At 46.6% G+C, this 25,634-nt stretch overlaps 1 protein-coding gene across 3 annotated transcripts in view; it reads left to right on the top strand.

The window, feature by feature from the left end:
• Positions 1-25,634, top strand: part of SEMA5A (semaphorin 5A) — a 476,129-nt gene that overhangs the window by 83,975 nt on the left and 366,520 nt on the right. For 2 of the 3 annotated variants that reach the window (XM_047864782.1, XM_047864783.1), the window contains exon 2: positions 25,114-25,192. The gene's annotated coding sequence lies outside the window, so the exon portion shown is untranslated. Of the gene's footprint in view, positions 1-20,694; positions 20,753-25,113; positions 25,193-25,634 lie in introns of those variants that run through there. The other variant, XM_047864784.1, reaches the window with a different exon arrangement.

A 25,634-nucleotide genomic window follows, 5' to 3' on the forward strand; every position in this document is an offset into this window, starting at 1 on the left:
TGTGTGGTTTTGTTTTCTTCTGTATCTAAATAAAGCAAATCTTTCCAAAGCAGTATATCCTCAAATCTCCCTCTTTCCTTTGGTTGTTTCAATGAGCTTTTAATGTTGGTTTTATCGGAAGCCTTGCTTCGTCTTTGAGATCCTTTCTCTGCTTTTTTTTCAGGCCACGTCTTTCCCGGGTAAGACTGTCTTGTTTAAAATAAATTAGGAGAGTTCCCCACAATAGGAGTCTTTGTGAGAGCTCAGATGTAAGGTGCATCCTTGTTGTTACTCGGACAATTTACCGTACATTAGTTGTGAGGCTTGGGGCACAGATGCTCCCAGCACTAGAGTAGGGGAATGTCAGGCAGGTGAAGCTGGTCACAGCAGCTTCTAGTCTTTTTTTTTTTTTTTAAATATATTTAGCTTTAATGTTGATTTATTTTGGAGAAGGAGAGAGAGAGAGAGAGCGTGAGCAGGGGAAGGGCAGAGAGAGAGGGAGACATAGAATCTGAAGCAGGCTCCTGGCTCCAAGCTGTCAGTACAGAGCCTGATGTGGGGCTTGAACTCACGAGCGGTGAGATCATGACCTGAGCCAAAATCAGACCCTTAACCAACTGAGTCACCCAGGCACCCCAGCAGCCTCTAGTCTTTAAGCCGAGATTATTATGTAGCAATGCAACCATCGTAACAATGGGAATCTGTAAAGGAATGATAAAAACATTTGTGTGTGTGTGATTTTAAATGGTGTTGTAGTCCCAGTATGTTGTTTTGTTTTGTTTTGTTTTGTTTTGTTTTGTTTTGTTTTTGGTCTTTGGTTTCCTGGTTAGTCTAATTTGGAGATCATAGGATGGAAGGGAAGTCACTTTCTAGCACATAGAGTGGCAGATGCCAAGCATTTGAGTATCACATGCAGGTGTGTATGTGTGTGCGCATGTAAGCACACACAGCTATTGGGACTGCACTTATCTTTTCGTAAATTAAAAAAAAAGGCAGTCCATGAAAGTCTGCACCACCACGGTATCCCCCACGTATAGTCATGCAGTTAAGTGTCTGTAACTAACACCACTTTGTACAGGTGTATCTTTCAAGGCAGGGCGGTAGCAGGGTGGGATAGAATGATATTGTGGTGGCGTTTCTGAGCTGGTATTGATGATCTGCCGTTGACTGTACTGTGAAAACCAGGTGATTATGGATGTTTACTTGGAAGAGCGTTATTCTCCGTGCCTTTGTACCGTTGGGTCCACCATTAGCTGGCAGCTAAGAATTGCTTTTTCAATTTCCAATTACAGATCTCGCTTTCCTGGGGCGCTTCGTCGTAACGGGGCTAAGCTGAGGTTTTCATGCAGCCGAGTGCAACTGTTGTAGGTGATCCCATTCTGTGTCTGCTAAGCCGGCCCGGGGTCCTTACCTTTGCTTTGTCTAAGTGATAACCTTTGTTTCTTCCATGCCTCTGGGACACTCTGGAATACTGAGTGAGCATTCTCTGTATGAGCCTTAAGGAGAATGGTAGTTTGAAATAACATTTAGGATTTAGCCTTCCCATCATTAGTTGAGCTCTTCCTGATTCGCCCAAATAGTTCCATAACCTGATTCTCCCATCCATAAGGGGTTTAATTAATTAATTAATTTGATTAGAGAGAGAGAGAGAGAGAGGGAGCAAGCAGGGGAGGGGCAGAGAGAGACAGAGACAGAGGATCCCAAGCAGGCTCTGTGCTGACAGCAGATAGCCCAGTGCGGGGCTTGAACTCATGAGGCATGAGATTGTGACTTGAGCCAGACTGAGTCACCCAGGCACCCCAAGAGCCTTAAGCAGGCTCCATGCACACCCTGGAACCCAATGCAGGACTCCATCCCACAACCCTGGGATCATGACCTGAGCTGAAACCAAGAGTCAGACACTCAACCGACTGAGCCACCCGAGCACCCCTCCCTTAAGAGTTTTTAAATATCATTTCTGTGCTAGGAAATTTCTATGTTAAATGCATGGCATAGATGGGAGATGCCCATGACTAAAGACATAAACATTTTCCTAAATGCTGTTAATAAATGATGTGGTCATCTTTGGGGTGCGATCCAAAGAGAAGCCATAATGCTACTTGTTTAGTAAAGTTCAGGGAAATATAAGACAGCAAATAGAAGGAGTAATTTGTAGCGTACTCTTTATGAGAATAGCAAAATAGATAGTAGAAAGCAATCAAATTTAAGTCTTAAAGCAATAAATAAGCTAAAATTTTTCAAAACATGATTACAAAGGCTTATTGGTTTCTTATCAGTAGAGGAATATAAGGCTTGAATATAGGGTGGTTGGTCCTTGAACAGTGTGGGTTTGAACTGTGAGGGTCCACTTAACGTGCAGACCTTTACACGTCTTTTCCCTTCCTTGTGTTTTCTTAGGAATATTTTCTTTTCTCTAGCTTTCTTTAATGTAAGATTAAAGTATCTGATACATGTAACATACAAAATATGTTCATTGTTCATATTGTCAGTAAGGCTTCTGGTCAACAGAGGTTATTGGTGGCTAAGTTTTTGGGAATCGAAAGCTATATATGGATTTTAGCTGTGCTGTTGGGGGTGGGGCAGGGTTGGCACTCCAGTCCCCGTGTTGTTTAAGGCTTAACTATATTTATTTTCATTTGCTTATGTTGTGTACTTTCAGTGACAAAAGCAGAATGAATTTTATGAAACAAAGAACTCTATCATTTCTAGGAGCCAGAAAATATAAACTTGGAACATTTGGTTCTGTTTCAAATTGATAAACACGTCAAGATGAGGAAAACATTTCCCCCCTGCCCCCAAAATGGAGATGTGATTGAAAACATTTTGCTCTGTATACGTAGCAAAATATTCCTACTTGGATGTGTAACATACTATATTGCATGCATTTTTAGAATTTTTGATGGAAGACAGAATTCATTTATGTAAACATACCAATCATGCTTAAAGTAACTCATAATTATGCTTTTAAAAAATAGTTTGATATGTATTGCTAGGGATTGATTTGTGTCCTCCCCAAATTATACGTTGAAGCCCTAACTCCCAATGTGATGATATCTGAAGATGGGGCTTTTGGGAGGTGATGGGGGTAAGATCCCTTCATGATGGGTTAGTGGCTTTGTAAGAAGAAACACCAGAGAGCAAGAAGGTGGCCTCCTCTGTAAGTCAGGAAGAGCATTCTCACCAGGGACCTTCATTGATCTTGGAATCCTAGCCTCCTTAACAGTGAGAAAAAAATTCCTGTTGTTTAAGCCACCCGATCTGTGGTACTTTCTTACAGGGCGCTAATTAACTATTGCCTTTACATAATGCTTCGTGTTTGGGAGTATATTGAATCCGTAGGATATGCTGAAATAGGGAGATGTTTGCTTGAATATAAATGGCTTTGTTCTGTGTAAAATACAGATAACTGGATTCGTGGTTTTATAACTGTAGTCTTGTGAATTTGTTGATAGTTTTTCTAACCCTGAGCTAACATAACACAATTTACCAATACCTTGCTCCTGCCTGTTCAAACACCCAGATGCTTCAGTTAATGCTATTGTGGACATCAAAATCTCGACCTCCTCATACATGTTCTAGGGATGATTTATAGGATGTATCAGAATTTTGAAAATAAGTTTTGACAGTATTTGATGGGTCACATTATAATAATTATAGGTCAATTAACGACTGAACTATCCGTGGTTAGTAACTGATGACCAAATGTTGATATTTTGATCTTAGGCAGCTTTCTTCCTCTTACTTGATTAAAGCCTTGCTATCTGGAGAACCACAGAATAGTGAACAGAAAATGCGAATGAGCCATCTGTAATGCTTCATTTTCTATTGTAGTTAAAAATAGTCTTACTAAAGTCGGGCATTAAATATATATATATGTGTGTGTGTGTGTATGTGTGTGTATATATATATATATATATATATATATATATATATATACATATAGTTTATGATACACAAGTTCCATTGAATAAACTATTATATAAGCTTATTAAAATTTTTGTTAATATTTTAATTTTATTTTTGAGAGAGAAAGAGTGCAAGTCAGGGAGGGGCAGAGAGAGAGGGAGACACAATCTGAAGCAGGCTCCAGGCTCCGAGCTGTCAGCACAGAACCCGACGTGGGGCTCAAACTCACAGACCATGAGATCACAACCTGACCTGAGCCAAAGTCGGTTGCTTAACCGACTGACCCACCCAGGTGCCTCTAAGCTTATTTTAAATTAAATTACTTGTGTCATTATATAAACAGCTTGAGTTTTAATGATCTGTATGACTTATCTATTAATGTATTGAAAGATTACAACAAACTTCGTGACTTAAGAGAGCACACATTTATTATTATGTCACTGGGTCTGTGGGTATGGGGTCTGGATATGGGTTAGCTGGGTTCTCTGTACTGCTGCAATCAAGGGCAATTGCCTGGGGTTGGGGTTTCATCTGAAGGCTTGACTGGGTAAGGATATGCCTCTGGGTTCACTTGGATTGTTCATTTCCTTGTAGTTGCAGGACCGAGGGCTTTATTTTCTTGCTGGAGGTTTCCTGCACCTCCTTCTCGTGTGGACTTCTCCAGCATGGCTGTTGGCTTTTTCAAAGCCAGCAGGGGAGGAGGAATCTCCAGAAGGCGGGTATTGAAACCTTGTATAATATAATTGTGTAATCACTTGTATCTTGTCACTTTTGCTGTATTCCATTGATAGAACCAAGTCACAGGTCCCACTTACCCTTAGGGAGAGGCATCATGCAAGGACATGAACATGTGGAGGCCGGTATCCTGGGGACTACCTTCCATTCTCTCTGAAACAGGGCCCATCAATAGCTTTCTGGGAGACATTTCTAATTAAAAAAAAAAAATATATGGTTTTATTTGTTTTTGAGAAAGGGAGAGGGGAGGAGAGAGAGAGAGAAAGTACAGGGGAGGGGCAGAGAGGGCGGGGACAGAGAATCTGAAGCAGGCTCCGTACAGACAGCAGCGAGCCTGACGCGGAGCTTGACCTCATGAACGCTGAGATCACTACCTGAGCCAAAGTCGGATGGATGCCTAACCGATTGAGCCACCCAGGTGCCCCATTTCTAATTTTTTAAAGAAAACCATGTAATTATGGGTAGATTTAAAGAATAAGATTGGATATTAGAGAGTAGCCTTATGCTCTGTTTGTTGCCACTGGTATTGATACAAATCTTCGTGGTCCATATTTTATCTTGTGAAAAGAGATCAAGTCAAGGGCTGAGTTTGCAAAGATTCCCTGAGCCAGTTTTCATCCAACGTAGCTTATCTTCTCTCAAGTGCAGGCAACAGTGGCCTCTGAGGCTGTAAAGGACGTCACTGTGGGCACAGATTTGATTATAAAACGTGTGCGTCTCTGGGACTCCCTGCCCCAGCCTCGCGGGATCTTCCACCTGCCCCTTAGCGGTCATTGGGTCCCCCAAATATTGGTGCTCGTGGATGCTCTGTGGAGTCGGCTCTGCTCTCTACAGCAGCTCAGGGCCTCCCTTGCATCCTGCAGATTTGGCTTTGAATGGACAGATCTGGCCCTTTTCGGAGACTTTCCTCATCCGTCCCGGAGCTTCAGCTTATGGACTTGTCATACAGGCCCGGGTGAGTGGTTTCATGGGCAGCCTGACCATAAGCTGCCCGAATTTGCTTGTTGACCATGCGTGGATGTGTGCCCGCCACCTGTGGCTCACAAACCGACTTATAATTGATGTGTTCACACAGCGGGCCAGTTTAAAATTTGAGGCCTGTGCGTCGTTGGCCCCTGCTCGTTGAGTTTCAGGCAGTTACCTCAGGCTTAGACTTTCTGTATTCTTCTGAAATTTTGAGAACGACCGCAAAAGCGGTCAGATCAATTTTTAAGAGGTAGCAGACTTGACGATTTAGGACAAAACTACCATCACTAGGGAAAAGCAAGGGGACCCGTCTGCCAATAGGTCTTTGGATCCTTACATTTAGCAAAACGTTCTCGAGTAAAGAGGGGACATGCTGAGTTTTACTTTATTTATTTTTTTAAAGTTTATTTAGGGGCGCCTGGGTGGCTCAGTCAGTTAAGCATCCGACTTCAGCTCAGGTCACGATCTCACAGTCCGTGAGTTCAAGCCCCGCGTCGGGCTCTGGGCTGATGGCTCAGAGCCTGGAGCCTGCTTCCGATTCTGTGTCACCCTCTCTCTCTGCCCCTCCCCCATTCATGCTCTGTCTCTCTCTGTCTCAAAAATAAATAAACGTTAAAAAAAAATTAAAAGTTTACTTATTTATTTTGAGAGAAAGGGGGAGAGAGAAGGTCAGAGAGAGAGAAAGAGAGAGAGAGAGAGCACGAGCAGCAGAGGGGCAGAAAGAGAGGGACAGAGAGAGAATCCCAAGCAGGCTCTGCACCACCCACACTGAGTGACATGGGACTCAAACTCACCAACCTTGAGATCATGACCTGAGCCGATACCAAGAGTGTGATGCTTAACCAGCTGAGCCACCTGGGCACCCCGGGCATGCTGATTTTTAAAGAATAAATTTCCTTTGTACTTTATATGAAAAACATGTCCTGTGACTCTTTTAAGACATGTGGCCCTTACACACTACAGAGGGCATCAAGATGATGTTTTTTAGTGTTTTTTTTTTTTTTCTGGAAAAGTTGCTAGGAAGACAAAAGATGTCACGATAGGCATAGAACGAGCTTTTGCAGTTGCAGAGTACGGAGGAAGAAACCAGATTCCCAGACAAGTAGGTTTTCTGCCCCCAAAATGGACATTGAAGAAAATAATTTGGGGGCGCCTGGGTGGCTCAGTCGGTTAAGTGTCTGACTTGATTTCGGCTCAGGTCATGATCTCGCGGTTCCAGAGTTGGAGACCCACACTGGGGAGCCTGCTTGGGATTCCCTCTTTCTCTCTCTCTCTCTCTCTCTGCCCCTCCACCACTCATCCTCTCTCTCCCTCTCTTCTCTCTCTCTCTCTCAAAATAAATAAACTTGAAAAAAATTTTAAGAAAATAATGTGACATATGGACTTTAAGTCAGGAGCCCCAGGAAGGTGAAGTTGCAGACGTAGGCTGATAGAGTAGATGAACTTCACCCTTGGCCATCGGGACCCCTTTGGGGTAAGAAACCATTCCATTTGTTACAGTGATAATCATGTGGAGGACCACCTTGGAGCCAGGAACTTGGCACACATTGTTTTCAAAACTCAACTTTCCTGGAAACTTGTTCCTGTTATTATCCCGCTTCTATTGCAGAAGAAACTCAGGAGAGTTTATTAAAGAAAAAGTCCGTGCTACACGGATAGAAAGTAGTGACATGTCTTGACCTCACAGTGCCCTCCCTTTCCCTTTGGGGAGCCTTTTTCGGAGCTTTCTTAAAAAAGAGGGAGTCATGGGGTGCCTGGGTGGCTCAGTCAGTTAAGCGTCCGACCTCGGCTCAGGTCATGGTCTCACTGTTTGTGAGTTCAAGCCCCGCGTCGGGCTCTGTGCTGACAGCTCGGAGCCTAGGGTCTGCTTTGGAGCCTCTCTATCCTTCCCTTGCTCGTACTGTCTCTCTCTGTCTCTCAAAAAATGAATAAATGTTAAATTAAAAAAAAAAAAAAGAGGGAGTCCCTTGTAGATTTACTCACATGGAGCAGTTCCGGATGGAGGACAAGTTCTGTGTCTTTTAAGTGACTTGGGAACTTCCGGGCCACAGCTTGCACTTCTGGGAATTGAACTCACAAGCAGCAGGTGTGAGCACAAACAGGGAGACCACTTCTTTTGCAAAAGCCCTGAAATCGGTCCACAGTTGGGCTAATTTGCTAGGACTGGTTTAGACAAATGAAGGGGTAACAGTATTAAGACTCTAGAAGCTTTCAGTGTCCTAGGGGCTTAGAGGGGAACTCAGGACTAAGGAAGTTTTCATGGGGAGATAAAAGTCCAGTTTAGTCTCTTTGAGGAGCAGGGTCCTTGTGAGGATTCCTCTCTTTGATCCTGTTCTTTTTCAGGGAGGCTGTCCTCTGTTGTCATTTAAACACCTCATTGAAGGGCGGTTTCCGAACGGTTTTCAAAATGATGTCTGGTGAGGTCTGGTGCTTCTTGAAGTTTTCCCAGCACTGGGTTTGCCCTCACTTTGAGTCACAACGTTTATTTTTCGAAGCTTTAGTGGCCGGGCCCTTCCGTATTTGTTATTGCAGCTGGATCGGCTTAGACCTTCCTTCTCGCCCCCCCATCCTGTCCTTTTGTGGTTTGGGGTAAAGTCCAGCAGCTTTAGGACCAGGCTGGAGGGACGGGGGGTGGGGGGCCAAGACCTGGGACACATGCGCTTTTTGTCAGCTCCCGAGGCTGCAGGTGTCCTCAGTTATGCTCCGCCGGCTCCCCAGAAATGTTCCTCTCCCCCTCTTTTCCTCTCTCTGCCCCGTGTGCTCCTTGAATTCCCCTGAAAGTCAGGGTTTTTAATTTTCTCCTTTTGTTATGTTTTGTTGTCTGCTTCCAATTACCCCTGTCCCTTTCCCCAGCCAAATCCTGCTTCTCACCTGCACCCGGAGCCTGACGCTCGCCTTTACAGAAGCAATTATTTGCAGCCAGTTGCAGAAGAGAGATTAAAGTTCCCAGAAAGGCAGGAGGGCCACGTGATGTGTACCTTCCTTCCCAGGCTGGGCGAGGGACAGAGCAGCTCTTTGTCAGGCTGGGTCGTAAGGCACTCCAGTCCCGCTGAAAGATGAAGCTGGCGAGTGGAAATTCTGCAGGGAACCCAGAAAGATGTACTTTAATTAGAATTTATGCCCCAATCTAAGTCCTGTAACTGTTGGCTTCTGGGAAACAAAGAGCCGGCTCCCGCTGTAATTGGCAGACAGAGGCTTGATTCTTTGTAAGCACCTTCTCTGCATAGTCACCAGACTCTTTTGATCATGTTCTTCCTTAAGTGCTTTATGCGTTTCAGGCTCTCCAGATAATGTGGCCCCTGCTGACCTGCTCTCCCTTCCCAGAAGGGTCTTCTGTACGTTTTAGTCAAATGCCGACCGTTTCTCTGCTTTTTGGCCCAAAATCTTAGCAGCGCTAAGCCCCCCTTTCGTGTTGCCACGGGATCTCTTGAAAGCTCCCAGTTAACTTATATACACACACATCCTTATTTTTAGCATCTAGTATTCCAAGAGATCAGGGAATTTTTAGAGCCAGATTTGGCTGAAAACCCAGATGGAATAGTCATTTGAAAAAAAAAAATTCTCACAATTTCTTATTACAGGATTGCTTGATCGCAGTTTGAAACCCTTTTCCTGTTCTGGCCTGTTCCCGTTGGCACGTTGCCGTCCCGTCTCGTCTTGGTGCTTGCTCTAGAAATCAGCCAGCGGTACGCTAACCAACCAGGAAACCCCGTGAGAAGTGTGGTTAGTTTGCAGTATTCACAGCCTCGGGGCGTAGGCAAGAGAAAGCCCCGTCTGGTGCTAGTGGGATAAAAATGTTGGTGCCTGACTCATATCCATAACTCTCGGGTTTGGTTTATCGCTCTTCCAGACTATTCTGTTTGTCTTTGAGAATGCCTTCGTGGAGCTGGCCAACTTATCTTTGTGAGATCGTGATAGAAACTCCTCTGCCGGAACTTGGAAAACAGTACGCTTTATCAGTTTCTTTTCTTAGTCTGGAGACACATGTGAACCATTTCTGTCGTTTTTTGCTCACTTTCTATGATGACCGACCGTGTAGAGGTGGAAGGGGAGAGCCATGTTCCCATCACTTTTTCCTGACGAAAGAAGGAAAGTCGTTTAAAAGGAAGACAATTCCAGAAGGTGGCAGTTCTATTTCCTAAGATTATAATGAAAGGGGAGGAGTTGCTAGTGAAGAGCTGGAAGGCCATCAGGACACAAGAAAGGAAGGGCTTTGGACCCTTTTCATTCTCGGGCATATATGGATTACACTGCACGTTTTGCTTTTGTTGTTAAAGATTCCAGTGTACTAAAAGGGACTCAGTTCGATTAAGACTTCCTGGACTGGAAAAGCACAGTATTCACTCTTCTGTACCAGTTTAACTTTCTCCTTTATGTGCTGTGCAGTGAGGACGCACTTTCCTCACATTTGACGGATGATGGATGGGGATATGTCAGAGGGGGCCACGTGTGACGTGTGCTGGGATTGGGAAGTCCAAGTTAATAGCCTCAGTTGTCGGGAATATATCGTCACAAGTGTAATGAGACACAATCAACTCTTTAGACTGTAATCATCCCTTAAATCTCCGGAGCAAGGATCATTATCTGCTGCAGAAGATGGGGATCTGGTTCATATTACATAGCGGGAGCTCTAAAGAGTCCTGCCAGCCAAAGCCAGAGCCTTCCTTCGGCAAGTGACCTTGGACACCAGCTTGTCATCCCTGATGGCCGGTAATTGTCCAGATTTCGGTTTCTGAGGGGTCTAATTTTCACTCCAGAATGACTGCAGGAAGGTCTCTGCCTGTGGTGGTGCCAGACAGCCAGGCACCAGGTTGCACGGCTCGCAGCTAGCTTGGTGAGTCATGTGCTCTGTGCTCCTCGGGAGCAAGAGGGCAACATTTTGCTTTTCAGGAACGATCAGATAGCTCGTGTCTTTCAAGTTCCTGTTGCCTGGACCTAATCTCTCTCCACGAAGTGATCCGCGCTCCACGCACACAATCCCACAGCCCACCTTTACTCCAATCAGCTCCTGACATTCCCGGGTAGAGCTGGGGACACTGTGGTGGTGTTTTTGCTCGTGTCCTTCGTTTACAGTCCATTCTTCTCATTCGCGGTGCTCTGCTGTGTAAGTTCATCGTGAACACTGAATCAGCCAAGACCGACCCGTCACTCCTAGGGGCCAATCAGGGTTAGGCTCCGATAACTTCTGGTCACATTGGCCCCATCAACCCGCCACTAAAGAACCTTACTTTTTGCTTTTTGTTTTTTTAAAGTTTGTTCATTTTGAAAGAGAAAGAGAGAGAGAGAGAGAGAGTGAGAAAATCCCAAGCAGGCTCCACACTGTCAGTGTGGAGCCCGACACGGGGCTGGAACCCACAAATCATGAGATCATGACCTGAGCTGAAACCAAGAGTTGGAGGCTTAACCAACTGAGCCACCCAGGCACCCCTAAAGTACCTTGTTTTATGCGTGTTTCTGTTTAAAGACACCTAAGTTAATTCATTAGCTTTGAACTCACAGACAGCGGCACCACACATTTTGGGGTTACAAATAAATTTTAGCGGATGGGTGAATTCACAAAAATCGAATCTGTGAATAATGAAGAGAGGAGGAATTCTTTTTTTTTTTTTCTTTTCTTTCACAAATATCCGTTACCACAAGAAAGAAGTCACGTCTGGAGTTACCTGACTTCTTTTGTACTCTGAATCTTGTGGGTGCAAAAGTCGATCTTTAAGCTTGTGGTGATGAAGCAGGATTTTCTGCTGCCCTGTTTTTGGTGGTTGCAGCGAAAGTGATGGAAAATGCCACGGCCTCTGGAGCTGCTCTCAGGATGTTCCTTCTTTCTGGGTGATGAATTAGGTCCCTTTGGAAGCTTTCCTGCCTGTCTGTCTGGCATCATTATATCTAGACTTCAGCGCTTCCTCATTGAACAGGGAGGAGAGGAGTGATTTTGAAGCTTTTGTAAAAAATGGCACCTTGAATAACCAGCTGGGCGAGGCGAGAGGCACATCTACCCATCTGCCCAGCAAGGTGTGAACAGCACGTAACGTCGATGGTTAGCTTACAGTTTCACCTTTTACTTCCCGTTTTCTCTTTAAAGTTGCTTTAGGAGAGCATGGCCGGAAGCTGAAGGAGCGTTTCATGTGGTCGGGGGTCAAGGACGTGGCCTGATTCGAGGGAGCCCACCCACCATGACTTTGCTTCTAGCATCGTTGTCAAACCTCCTGCCGGCAATACTGCGCCGGCCTCCAGGCCCTGGCGGGGGCTGTTCGGCACAGGGTCAGGAGGAGCTGGGGTGGCCCGTGTTCTGCTTGCGAGACTGTGTATGGTCAGGTGGTGGGCCACGCTGGCTGAGGTTCACAGCTGTTGCTCCCCAAGCTGCTGACTTCCGTCTGCCGGCCAAGGTCGGCTTGGGAATTCCTGCCGAGCGTCTGGTTCAAGGATGCCTGCGGCTCCTCGGCAGCCATGTGTCTGTCAAGGCAAATTGGAATTGAGGAGAAGGGGGCTCCCTCTGGTGCTTTCAGCCACGATGAAGAGATCAGCTGAGCAGTGACGGTTTCCGTGACTGTCCTGCGGGAGGAAAGCTCACGTCCGTCCTTTCTGTAAGGGTTTGAAGCCCGATGGATTAGGTGTAGTGGGAAAACCATTAAGTGACTTGGATTTCCATCATGACTGTTACTTTCTTCCCCTTTACTGAATGGTTCAGATAGAGCCATGGTCCCTACCTGCTGGTCAGCTGGATACACCTTGGCTGAGCGAAGAAAGATGGTCTGGAAGTTGGCACTTCCCAAGGTTCACAGCAGAAGGAAGTCATGAAATCTGGGCCCTTCCTGACCCTCTCCTTTCTCATCTTAGGGTGGTTATAACCGGTTTGTGTCCTTTTAGCTTCTGTGGAAAGACCTCCGTGTACCACAGAATAGGAAAAGAGAAGAGACCTAATCTGAAGGGGGTGAGGGGTGTCTGTCTATCAAGGAATGGCACTAATATTGTGCTATTTTATCAGATGATGGCTTGGTGTTTTCTCTTAGGAGGCATTGAGAAAAGCAGCTGTCACCAGAATCTCATGTCCTGTTTCTGATTTACAGCTCTTCTGTAATCTTTGGAAATGGCACACGACTTGAGAAATTGTCAGTAGATAATGAACAGCCAGCCATGGCCCTTCTTCCGAGGGCACGCTGAAACACGCGAGGGAGGAAATGACCAACAGGACAAGACGTTTTGTTCCTAGTACAACAACAAGTCTTAAATCGCCTCCTCCCTCCCCCATAATGCATTCAGCTTTCCATTCGAATGAGGGGTTTTGTTTATGGCTTAATTTCCCTGATGTCTACAGTGAGCGTGCACAGATAGGGCAGTCCCTGGTTGGGTAGTAATGTCTCTGATGCGACAAAGGAGGGTCTCAGCTGAGATGCTGGATGTCTGCTGGTCCGGGGGAGCGGACGTGGACGAGAGCCTGACTGGACAAGGGTGTCTTAGTCCAACCCTTGAGTCTATATAGTTTGAAACAAGAAAAAAACCCAAAGCAAGGGCAGATCTGTGTACAGCTGTCGCTGGCCTTTATTTTCTGCATAATTGTCTTGTCTTCTAGGCTAGAGTTACAGAATCTTGACTCAGAGCTCCAGATTCAGGTGTTAGGCTTACTACTCTCACGGAGTAGCATCGCCTCCATAGGCGTAAAAAGTGGTAAATCAGAATTATAACCATAAACTAACAGTCAAAAGATGTAATGTTGAGATTAAAACGGGCATTTGGGAGTCAAGCATAACGTGCTCCCAAGAACGCATTGATTATCTGGTACTTAGTTACCTAAAACGCTTTTAAGTTTTTAATTGGTGAATTACCTCATCACTTCATGTTCATTTTGGCCAGAGCACATACACGTTTTCCGTAGCCACGTGTGATGTAGGAAGCTGGATGGTGAGGAGGGAGCCCCTTTAAATTCTTTTCTTCTCGGCAGCTGCCTGGGGGGAAGGGACACAGGAGTGGGTGGGGAGGGGTGAGGCAGTCAGCCAAGGGTCAGGAGCTTTCAAGACGCTGCACTTGTGAAGGTGCCCGAAGCCCCTGATTATAGAGAGCAGAAGCCCAGGATGCAAGACTGGATTTTGTCAAATCGGTGACTACAGAATTGCGACAGAGGAAACACTCAGTTTAACTGAACATCATTCATTCAAAAATGGGAGTGACTTTTACTTAGTGATCCTCCTGGTATTTATGAAAAATGGATTTACTCAGGGAATTGCCTAAGAGTCACGAAGGTGATGTTTATATTACCGGGACAAGTCTTTTCCTGGGTGCTCACGGGTGGCCACTGGGTTGGCCTCGCTCTCCTGCTGTGACTGTTCACTGGAGCAGCCGTCTGTCCGTGGGGACACCTGTGAGCATGGGGAGAGCCTCTCGGGGTGGAAGAGGCTTCCCCCAGGGAGCCTGTGAAGGATCCTTGTGTATGCCGGCTGGCTTAATAAAGCCAGAAGAGGGGAAACCTCGGCCGGTTTGCACAGCAGAGCCTGTAATAGACTCGGGTTTTACAAGAGTACGAACGGGGGCCCCCAACCTGTGAGAATAGCATCTGAAAGCTGCTTCTGAGACTTGAAAACCTTCTAAAGAGACACACAAAAAAAGAAGTTTATTTTCAGCGAAGATGGGATCGAGGCAAGCCGGGTGTCTCTGGGCCAGGAAGTGGGATTTTGACTCCTCAAGACTTCCTGTCCTGCACAGCCCCCCTCCACGCACTCCTCCCCGGGCACCTGCTGAGTGCCTGGCGTGCCCTAGACCTGGGTGGGGAGGAGGCAGCATCCCGGTTCTGTCCGGGTTTAGCTTGCTCTGGGCGATATTGATGGAATGGTGACGTCAAACAGGAAGGCTATCTCTAGAAGCTGACTTTAGGTCATCCCCCTGGTCTGTTAACATTTACACACACCCTGAAGTAAAAAGAGGGAATCGTCATCAGATGGCCTTCTGGAACGTGCTCATTGATGTGGGCCTGGCCACGGGGATTCGAAGTTGAATAGTTGAGTAGGACATAATGGCTGCCCCTGACACGGGGAGGCCAGCAGGTAGACAACAGAGGGTGATAGGAGGTAACCAGAGGCAGGTCTGGGTGTCCCGTTCACAAAGCAGAGGCAGTCACATCACACGGGGACACCGAGGACACATGTAGATTTCAGGGGGCCAGCAGGGATGCGGGAACAACTCTGGCTCGAGTGATGAGGGGAAAGCAATCAGATTCAATCCGACGGCAAGAAATACAGAGTTCTGGATTCAGATCAGCTCCATACAAATCGCAAGGAGGGCAGTTACTGCCCCCAGCAGCTTGTCAGATTGAAAGAACTAAACAAACCAACACCAGTGGTCAGTTTCATGCCGTTCTTTGAACAGAAGAGGGGGTTGTTTTCCTGACGGTTTATGAAGAGGAAACACAAACCCAGCCCCACCGTGGGGGGCAGGATGGACACTCTCAGGCCTGGTCCCGCGCACCTCGCCTGCGTTGGCACATTTTCTGGCAGAGCGCGTCCGTGGAAAATGATGAGGCATCGTTCTGTGTAAAACGTGGTCCGCGTTCCAAAATGGTCTTGCCTCCCTTCCAGTTGCTTCCATGGAATGGGCTTTTATCGAATGGGGTGGTGAGGGATTAATTGCGGCTCCTTTCATAATCCGTAAGCTCAGAAACTTCCCAGGATTATTCAGCACCGCAGCCCCAGGTTTGATACCGTAGTAAGTCGCTCAACAAGGATCTGGAGACGGATGCAGGGAATGAGGGGCCACCGTTAAGTCAGCCTCCGGGGCTGAGCATTTTCAGGGCGTGTTTGCAAAGAGAGCGAAAGAAGCTTCTTGCCTCTTAGAGAGGAGGCAGGCTTGCACGTCGGGACGCGCCCGGCCTCCTGGTACCATTTAGTGGGTCCGATCTGTTCAGATTGTGTCCTTGATGGAGCTGCAGGATGGGCAGGGCACTTCATGACTAATCTAAGGCAGCTGACATAGTTGTTTTTAAACATAAGGGGAGCTGGGCTCTCCTTCATGGGGAGGACATTTCAGTACTGTTTGTGCTGAAATGGACAACATGACTCATTGCCAAATGTAAAAAAAGAAGGTCTTTTTATTCCCCCGCATGTGTAAACCCTCTAAACACAACAGTGTTCAGAGGAAGGTAAGGCACCATCTGGTTCGCTGCGTAGTAGCCTATTTCTTATGTTTGTCACTAATTTATACTGAGAGGATGACACATAGAACAGGATGAAATTTTTAGTTACGCAACACGCCCAAGGATTGTTAAGCCCTCTGTTGTCTCAGAAACATGAAAGACACCCTTAGGTGGGATGCGTCCCATCCCTGGGCACCTTGGCTGATGCAAAACGGGCCGTGTTTTCCTTGTGCAGGCCTCGGTGAGCACTTTTGACAATGGAAGACCCAACAGGTAATTGGGACAAAGTTCAGCAGGATTTAGAAGTCTCGTATTCTTCGTGTCTTTGGAGGGATGAAGGTGTTGAAGTGACTCAGAGTATTTGCTGGGTTGAAACCAGAAAACAACACCGTTGTCTGACTTCCAAGTCCAAACAATGTGCTTGGCCTGGATCACCCTGTGCCATGTAGAACAGCAGCCCTGGGCTCAAGGTACATACAATACATGAAGTCGTGGAAAACTGAGAACTGATACAGACCACCGTGCGTGTTGGATTGCCTTGCGTGGGTTTGTAGTAATCTTTTTTTTTTTTAAGTTTATTTATTTATTATGAGAGAGAGAGAAGAGAGACAGAGAATCCCAAGCAGGCTCTGCACTGTCAGTGCAGAGCCCTACGTGGGGCTTGATCCCCTGAAACGGTGAGATCATGACCCGAGCTGAAACCAACTGATGTTCAACCAACTGAGCCACCCAGGCGCCCCATGTAGTAATCTGATTGCCCTTTCTGAACTGAAGGAGAACATCTTTTCATTGCTTTCTACTGAGTTGGAGAGAGAGTGTCTTTTATGGCTAGAAATTTCCAAAATCCTGCCATCTGTTCTTATTTTTTAGGAAAATATTTTTCTGAGTGATTTAACCCATTACCATTTCACTAACCGTTCTTTGTGAATTCTGTGGTCAGCCATCTTTCCAGGGATATACAGCCCTCATTTCTCCATGCTTTTCCCGCAGACCTTTGACTCCGTTCAGCTTTGTGCTGGGAAGGTTTTAGCCTCAGTTAGTCGTGGGCTTAATCTGGGGCAGACATTTCCCTCTTCCTACGGAGCGACCGAAGGGCTGATCTAAGAACCCAAGCCCTTCCTGTCTGTTTTCATAGAAGTTAAGTAACAATAGTAGCTAAATACTTTTTTTAAAGTTAAATTTTGATCTAAGAATTAAATCTTGGGTTTAGATTTAGAGTCGAATCTTGGCTGGCTTTTGTGCGGGCAAGCTACTGTTTACAGGGTAGCTCTTATTGGGTACGTTCTGAATAAGTAGGAATTGAGAGACCACATTTTTCAAAAAGCCTCAGACACCCCTTCTCCTTCTGGGTAGCGAGATTTTCGTCTACAAAGGATGGATCAATTTAGCCGTCAAAATGAAAGCTGAGAGGCCAATTGCCCATGCAAATTATCCACTTGTGCAAGCCCTTCAAAATTGCCTGCACGAAAAGCGAGCCTGCCCTTTGAAAATTTGGCACATGGTGGCAGAAAGAAGAAAGTAGTCACTCTTCAGAGATGGTGGTGTCCTTAGAGAGCCGATTTTAGAAATTGCTCATTTCGAGCGGTTCCTTAGTTTTTGGCAACTTATTTGCTTTAATATAAGAAGTCGTTTCTGCCCCCTCTTTTTCTCTCCCTCTGTTCCCATGTGTCTTGGCGGCTCAGAATACATCTCATCATCTGATGTGGGAGTTAGGGGATAGGAGGTGTTTTGCTCGAGCTTTACTCCAGCCCCTGAGGCGCGATCTGTCTCTTCCAGGGTCAGCAACTCCTACCAGCTTTCAGTACTCAGCCAAGGATGACTGTGCACAAAGACCAAATGAAAGACAATTGGGTTGCTCTCTTCCCAGATGCTAAGATTAGTCAACGCTTTGAGAAATGAAATCTCAGCTTCTGCCGTCCGTTTTCCGCAGGCCTCAGCTGTGTTTAATGTTTGCAGGCCACCACATTTCACAGTGACTGTCACCTGTCTGATGGAGGGAGCCGTCTCGGTGGGTCTGGGTGTGAAAGCTCCAAATGGAAGTGTTTTCTCTTTGTCTTTGGGCTCAACTTTCGGAAGTGCCTGCTCCTCTGTTTGGTAAGGTAGGATTTTCCTCTGCTGGTCTGAGAGCCAGGTGACTGCATCATGAAGTGACCCAAATGTGAGGCCCGGTGTCCCCATGGGACGATGCACTGTCCATGGAGCCCCAGCCGTGGCTGGGGCTGCTCTCCAGGTGTTCCTGAACGTTGGCCCTAAGACAGCCAGGGGTTTATGAAAGGGAAATTGTGACATCTGGCACTGGTCTTTTTTAATTTTTTTTTAATGTTTATTTTTAATTAATTAATTTATTTTTTTAAATTTTTTAAAAAAAAATTTTTTTTTTTCAACATTTATTTATTTTTGGGACAGAGAGAGACAGAGCATGAATGGGGGAGGGGCAGAGAGAGAGGGAGACACAGAATCGGAAACAGGCTCCAGGCTCTGAGCCACCAGCCCAGAGCCCGACGCGGGGCTCGAACTCACGGACTGCGAGATCGTGACCTGGCTGAAGTCGGACGCTTAACCGACTGCGCCACCCAGGCGCCCCTTTAATGTTTATTTTTAAGAGAGAGAGAGAGAGAGGAGGATGGATAAAGAGAGAGAGAGAGAGAGAGATACAGAATCCGAAGCAGGCTCTAGGCTCTGAGCTGTCAGCACACAGCCTGACGCAGGGCCCAAACTCACGAACCGTGAGATCATGACCCGAGCCGAAGTCAGAAGCTTAACCGAATGAGCCACCCAGGTGCCCCCGGGCACTTGTCTTTTAAAAATGCTCATGTATGGCAACCAAGGTGTCAATACATTATATTTAAAAAAAAAAGGATGATAAAATTGAGACTGGAACAGTAAATGACTTGCCCAAGATTATAAAAAAAAAAAAATGCTCCTGAGATAACCCTCAAGGTGATTCTTTAGTAGCCGGTATGGATCAATATGCGGCATTATTTGTACAGAAAATAATCACCTGGTGACTAAAGAGATCATGTCCGATTCGGGAAAAGTCCCTCCAAAGGGTGAATTCCTGGGGCCCCAGAACCCTTCCGCGCGACTCTGTCTTGATGCCTGTCATTCTTCCGCACATCCTGTGCTCAGCTGTGATGTAGGACAATGTCTGGTTGGCCATATATACCGATAAGGAAAGGAAGACAAAACCGTTTCCTTTTTGGGTAAAGTGTTACTGTGTAGTTGCAGCTTTCAACACCTGATTTAAGTGTTTTTTTTTTCCCCCCTCTCTGTACATCGTTTGTGTCGCACACTTACGTGTAAGATCTCTGGCTTTCAAAAGCCACGGCTGTTTGCCCTGATGCCGTGCTAATGAAAACACTGCTTAATTCAGATGCTGTTGGCAACTGCAGAATTTGGTTGGGGGACCGCGCAGATTCTATCCGCTGGCCAGTGCATACAAGCCTGTGGCCGAAGGAAGATCTTTCAAAAAAGGGGAAAATCCTGGGGCGCCCGGGTGGCTCAGTCGGTTAAGCAACTGACTTCGGCTCAGGCCATGATCTCGCGGTGCGTGGGTTCGAGCCCCGCGTCGGGCTCTGTGCTGGCGGCTCAGAGCCTGGAGCTTGCTTCAGATTCTGTGTCTCCCTCTCTCTGCTGCTCCCCCTGTCTCTGTCTTGCAGAAATAAATTAAAAACATTACAAAAAATAAAAATAAGGGAAAAATCCTGAGTTGGGACACTTTTTAATGCTGCTCTCAGCATTTACAAATCGTAATGGCAAACAACGTTCAAAGTTTAGGTGGTGATAGTCAACTGACCAGCAGACCTATCTTTAAAAGAAAGCAAAACAACTAACTTTAAAAATTTGAGCCCTGGGGCACCTGGGTGGCTCACTCGGTTAAGCGGCCGACTTCAGCTCAGGTCATGATCTCACGGTCCGTGGGTTCGAGCCCCGCGTCGGGCTCTGTGCTGACAGCTCAGAGCCCGGAGCCTGTTTCAGATTCTGTGTCTCCCTCTCTCTGACCCTCCCCCGTTCATGCTCTGTCTCTCTCTGTCTCAAAAATAAATAAACGTTAAAAAATATTAAAAAAAATAAAATAAAAATTTGAGCCCTGACCTTGTCTTGAATGTAAAGCAGTCAACAGTCTTACATTTGGGGAGATCGAAATGAACCTGCTCCACTGGCCAGACCCTAACACCAGCTGGCATCAGCCTGGAGCCCAAGGACGGGGGCTGTCCCTCAGACGCACTTGGGATGGGACTGGACAGGCCACCACTGTCCCCATATACATTCTTCATCACCTCCTGCTGTATGGGCCTTTGCTTTGGGTTTCCTGAATGCTCGAAGTTTTGCTTAGGAATCTAGTGGGTGCAGCTGGGAGCAGAGGTCCGTCCTCCCTCCTGCCAGGGGCCAGGCTGCCTGCAGTGGCTTATGTCTTTCAGGGTCTGCACCTTGTCAGAGTGGCTGGGTGTCTGTCGGCTGCCTCTTGTGTGTTCGTCCCCCACCCCTCTCCTTTTCCTATGTGTCCTTCCTTCCCCGTCCCCTGTCCCTACTCTCTGCCATGTTTCCCTCAATTCTTTTCTCTGTTCCTGCTGCCGGTACCTCCTTTTCTTTCCTTATTGGCTGGGGCTTTCTGACAAACCCTCGGCCTGCAGGAGCCTGACTTCGCTTTGGGCAGCATTTTTCTTTACCCATTAAATGTCCACTGATGATTTCTCCGAGCACTGGCCAGCAGGGCACGTGTATTTGAGGCGAACAGTGGAGATGGTCAGAGGTGACTTCGTGCAGGAACAGCAAAGTTAGGGACAGTGTCAGAAAGGGGCACCGTGTGCACAGAGAGAGTCCTTGATTCCCTCCTGCCCCCATCCCCGTCTGCCTGTGGATTCCCCAGAGTGTTCTTCCCAATGAAACCAGTGGCATTGGACCAGTGAGCAAACAACAGTAATATCCTTTACTTACTTTGTATTTTAATTCATCGATTCACAGATTCTCACTGATGACGTTACCGTCTTACATTCAAAGACATTCATTCGTCATTTGCCACGCAGTTTCCAGACTGTCTCTACACAAGTAAGATTTTGTGAAAATGGTCTGTGATTTATAATTGTGTGGGGTTTTTTAAGTTAGTATTTTAACACGTGGAATCCTCAGCGACGGCTGCTTCTGGCCTCCGCTTTCTCCTTTTCTGGTGTGTTCCTCCACGGAGCTGCCGTATCGATCTTCCTAATTACCAGTCTCCTTCTGGTACTTCACTGAGCTTTCGGTGACGCCCTCCCTTTGGATGACATCTTATCTTTTTCTCATGATGACGTTCCCTAACTGGCTTCATTTCTACTCTGTGAGTTCCTTGGAGTGGTTCCTTCAAGTCTTCCTCCAACTCGGCCATGCTTGGGAGTGGCCTTGCACACATGCCTGCTGATGCTCTCCCTTCCTGCCCTTCCGCCTTGGGTGCCACTTGGAACCCATTCTCCTGCTGGCTTTCTTGTTTTCCTCCACAAATCTGAGGACAGGACGGCTTTCTGTCCGTGGTCCTCGCAGCTCTAGTCCTGTTTCTCCACCTTAGCTGACTGGCTTTGTTCCCCCGACCCCGTTCAGTCAGCACTGTTGCAAACTCTCATCTGCTGGCCCCATGGTTGGGGTTTCCATCCACACACCCTGCCCCATTGGTGGTACTAGACATTGGCACTTCAACCCAGCATGGCTCTGGCCACATGGTTCTTTGTTCCTTATGAGGATGCGTGGGGATCCCTGTCTCATCTACTGCTTGCTTCACCTGTAATGCACCCCCCACTCCAACTACGTCATCGTCTCCTTGAATATCCCTTATTTCCCAGATCACGTATCTGTTCTTCCAGGAAGCTCTCCTTGCTCTTTTGCCTGGAAGCAACTTCCTGTCCTCCAATTTCAGAGTGTCACAGCATCACGTGGCAAGGATGAGCTCCCGAGTGCGTAATTGGTTCTTGCTTTGTCTTTTTACCACCAAAAAAAACCCCAGTTAAATCGGGTCTTGAGAGTTGTTACTATACATTGACTACCATGGGGCTGTGCTGTACATGGAAGTTGACTAATTGACTGAATACAAGATGTTCCTTAGTTGAGCCCTATGGCCACTGGGAAAATTCTAGCAAGTTGGGAAACCCTGGTCCAACAGTTTATGGGTTTCCTGAGCACCCGGTGGGCTTTCTTTCCATGACTCCATTAAATATCTTTATGATGCCAGGTGGTCTCATCCATTTTCCTTTGAGGTCTTGTGATTTTACTGTGGCGCAATTGTTAAATGGAGCTTTTAAGACTGGCCTGACATTTTCATTTCTCTCACGTATCTGTAGAAGAAAGGCCACCGCTCAGCTGACCTTTGGTTTCTAGAAGAATGTTTAAATCTACATTTTTCCTCATTCTGATTAGGTCGGGCTGGGGAGGTTGCATATTTTTGCAGAAAGCCGTGTGCTGATGGGCACTTAGTGAGTTATAATTGATGTTTAAGTTTTATTTATGCATTTCAGTGAAGAGAGCGTTTTAAGAGCCTGTGAAAGTGGCTACAGGGTGCAACTTCTAGGAAGGGGGTTTGTTGTTTGTGAATCACCACGGGCTGCTGCACGGCTAGTTCTCGCACAAGTGTGTGACGCGGTGGTGTTTCTGGAGTGAGGCTGAGAACTCTGATGCAGAGGACTCAGGACGCCGTTTTGACTGAAGTTGATCCTAAGCTAAAAGACAAAAGAATAAGAATAACATGGAATTGAGTCAAATGGGGACATTTATATTTTAATAAAACATAAGCCCTTTCTTGTTTAATGGGCAGTTAAAGATCCGCTTTAAAATATTCCGACCTCTAGCCCGAGGCAACCCTCTGGGGCATCGTAGTTTCTTTACCTTTTGACTTCCTTCGCAGTTTTCTAGAAAATGTGTCAGTGATTTCCGGTTTATACATCAGTTAATTTGTGACCTTCCTGGGAGAGGGGCACCTGGCTGGCTCAGTCCAAGGAGCACGCGCCTCTTGATCTCAGGGTTGTGAGTTCGAGCCCCACGTTAGCTGTGGAGCCTACTTTACCCACTGAGCCATCGTCCGTGACTTTAGGTCTTTGCAAGCTCACACTACCTCATTTCCGTGGCTTCTCCGGAGCCCACACTCCTCGGCACGTGTGGGTGCCGTGCTCAATGTGGTGTATGCCTTTAGAGGGAGAAGCAGTCACCCAGGCAAGGGTTCACCTTCCAGAGTAGAAGGTCCTCATGCTGTTCACCTGACCGGCAGGCACCAAGGTGGGAAAATGTCGTTTTCACTATTGACGGAAACATGGGCATAGGAAGACCCTTTCAGGGCGTGTGCCCCCAAATCCTGCTGCGGGAACTGGTTTCCAGTTTAAGCCGCAGATTCCAAAGGGAGGTGTGTTTACACCAAGCCCTGTGAACTCGGTGGGGGGTTTGGCCACTTGAGTGTGGCCTTTTCACAAGGAAGGACTGGATTTTGAAGCCAGAAAGTTGGAGCTGGAGTCTCCGGCCGTCCATGCTGTGGCTGTCCCTGCCTGGATTGAGCAGGGATGTCCTCTCCCTGCACTGTTTATCTGGTGGTGTCGATTCTGAATTCTTACGGTGTCCTTTTTGGCCTTCGTGTCTTTCGCCACTTAAGAGGCTGGCCATCCTCCGCAGGCATGGCCCTTGGATGTCCTAGCTGAGGGACCACATCAGCTAATTTGTGACCTCACTGAGGGAGGATAGGAGAACTCAGCCTCCAGACCTAATTATCAGCCCTGTTTTAAGTTTAATTCTGACACACGCGGGTCTATAGAAATTGCCAGGAATTCCTGGCACTAACGGGTGGCTGTGTCCAACCCTGTCACTTAAATCTTGATTAAGACGTAAAGAAACGTTGGTGCTCATTTTAAAGCAGATTGTAGGGCGCCGGAGGAGAGGTTGGTGTATTGAAACACGCCATTTTATAAAGAAGTTCCAACTAACGTGTCTGTTGCCACACCCAAAGGAGATGTTACTGGGGTGGGAGAAAGGAATTGGCCAGTCCTAGGAATTTTTCCTGGACTCCTCTTTTGGCCTCAAGGATTCGCATCTGTACCTCCTCTTTTCCAAAGGATGATGTCATGGGCTTTCAAGCACTCAGCCGGGACCACACTGGGCTTGGCTGTGCTGCAGTGTGGGAGCGCACCTGTGCCGTGCGCGCGTTTCTGGGCAATTCTGAATGTGTCGCCTTGGATTCGCCCCCTTTGCTTCCTGCGAACGAACCGAAAGCACCTCATGGAGGCAAGGAGCCTCATGGAGAGACAGGGTCACTTAGCCACCGGCTACCCTCTGGCCTCTGAACCTCAGGACTTCCAAAAGGCTGATTTCACCAGATATAAAATTTTACAAACTTCCAGATGCTGTAATTCATTTGATTTTCTGCAGGCAGATGGTCTTTAGGTAATTACTGAAGTAGACAGTGTGGGAATCGTTGCATAGAGGAATAGCCAGAATGTTCCAGAATGTTCCAGGAAGTTCTTGCCTTTTTTTCTCATAATTATTCTCAGCTGCTACCCAAGGGTATGTATTGGGATAGGCAACATCAGTGTGTTCCAGGCTTATGGCAGCCAGGAGCTGACGAGCTGGGAGAGTAGAAAGAAACCACATGAACTAGGACAACAGAGTAAGCATGGGGCCATGAGGGGCAGTATTTGAAGTAACAGGCATCCTTTGGTACAAACGGACATATTTCTTTATGAATCAGAAATTGAAAGTAACCATTTCTTCGACTTCTGGCATACATTGTTCTAGGGAGGCTGGTGTCTTGCATTAGTCTGTCACATCATAGTTCAAGTTTTTAGGATTTTAATATGAAACCGAGGAGTTTGGGTAGAGATTACTTGGTCGAATGAGATTACTTGATTTTATGGTTTACAGTTCTTTTCCTTATAAGGTCTCACGTTGTGCGTCATATATATTAACGTGTAAATAAAAATAGAAGCTCAGATTTTTGGTATAGTTTATCCTATACCTTCTGCCTTTATCTCTTATTTTTCAAATGCATTACTTAAGTGCAATATAGTCTCCAAAATGGGATGAAAGAGCCATCGTAAAGTGGGTAAATTCACACAACCAATCTGAATCTGATGTTCACAATGCTTAACGTAATTCACACGGGTTTGAAATGATGGTCCTTTTGGTCGTTTCGTGGGACCTGTTTTCGTATGTTGACCGCATTTGAATTTTTATTTCTAATTTTCTGAAGAGAGAGACCCATTGGTGCGTGGGATATTAGACTGGGATCATGGTGTTGTGATTTCCAAGCTGTCCTGGGTCGCTTTGCTTTCAGTCTTCACTGCTAAAGCAGCTTGCGCTGGTTGTGCAAGGCGTTGATGGAACTTTCTAGAATTGGTAAACAGTGACCACAGCCTCCTGTAACATGGACTCATAGGATCTATTTTTTTTTCTCTTCTTTTTTGCAGTGCTGGTGTGTGAGTGCAGGTGCTGTGGATCCCTAGTGTGATACATGATCGAGGAAACGCTCCCCCCCTTCCCTCCTTGGTAAGTCAGACACCTCAAGGGGAAACGAGGAAACCGATGGTTGTATAGATGGAGAGTGTGATAGCTTATGACGTAGCAACACTTGCCTCTGCTGTTAAAAATGGCAGTGAACGAGCAGGCTTTCAGAAAGGAACCGAGACACGGAGAGGTTAAGTAATCTCAAGATTTCACAGGTAGTCAGAGGTAGAGATGGAATTGGAACCCATGTTCTTTTTTTTTTCTTTTTAAAAAATGTTTATTTATTTATTCTTGAGAGAGAGAGTGAGAGAGAGAGAGAGAAGGCGGGGCAGAGAGAGAGGGAGAGAGAGAATCCAAAGCAGGCCCTGTGCTGTCAGTGCAGAACCCAACGTGACTTGAACCCACAAACCGTGAGATCATGACCTGAGCCGAAGTTAGAGGCTTAACCAAATGAGCCACCCAGGCGCCCCTGAATCCACGTTCT

The sequence above is a fragment of the Prionailurus viverrinus genome, chromosome A1, assembly GCF_022837055.1.
Source record: "Prionailurus viverrinus isolate Anna chromosome A1, UM_Priviv_1.0, whole genome shotgun sequence".
Taxonomy (NCBI): Eukaryota; Metazoa; Chordata; class Mammalia; order Carnivora; family Felidae; genus Prionailurus; species Prionailurus viverrinus.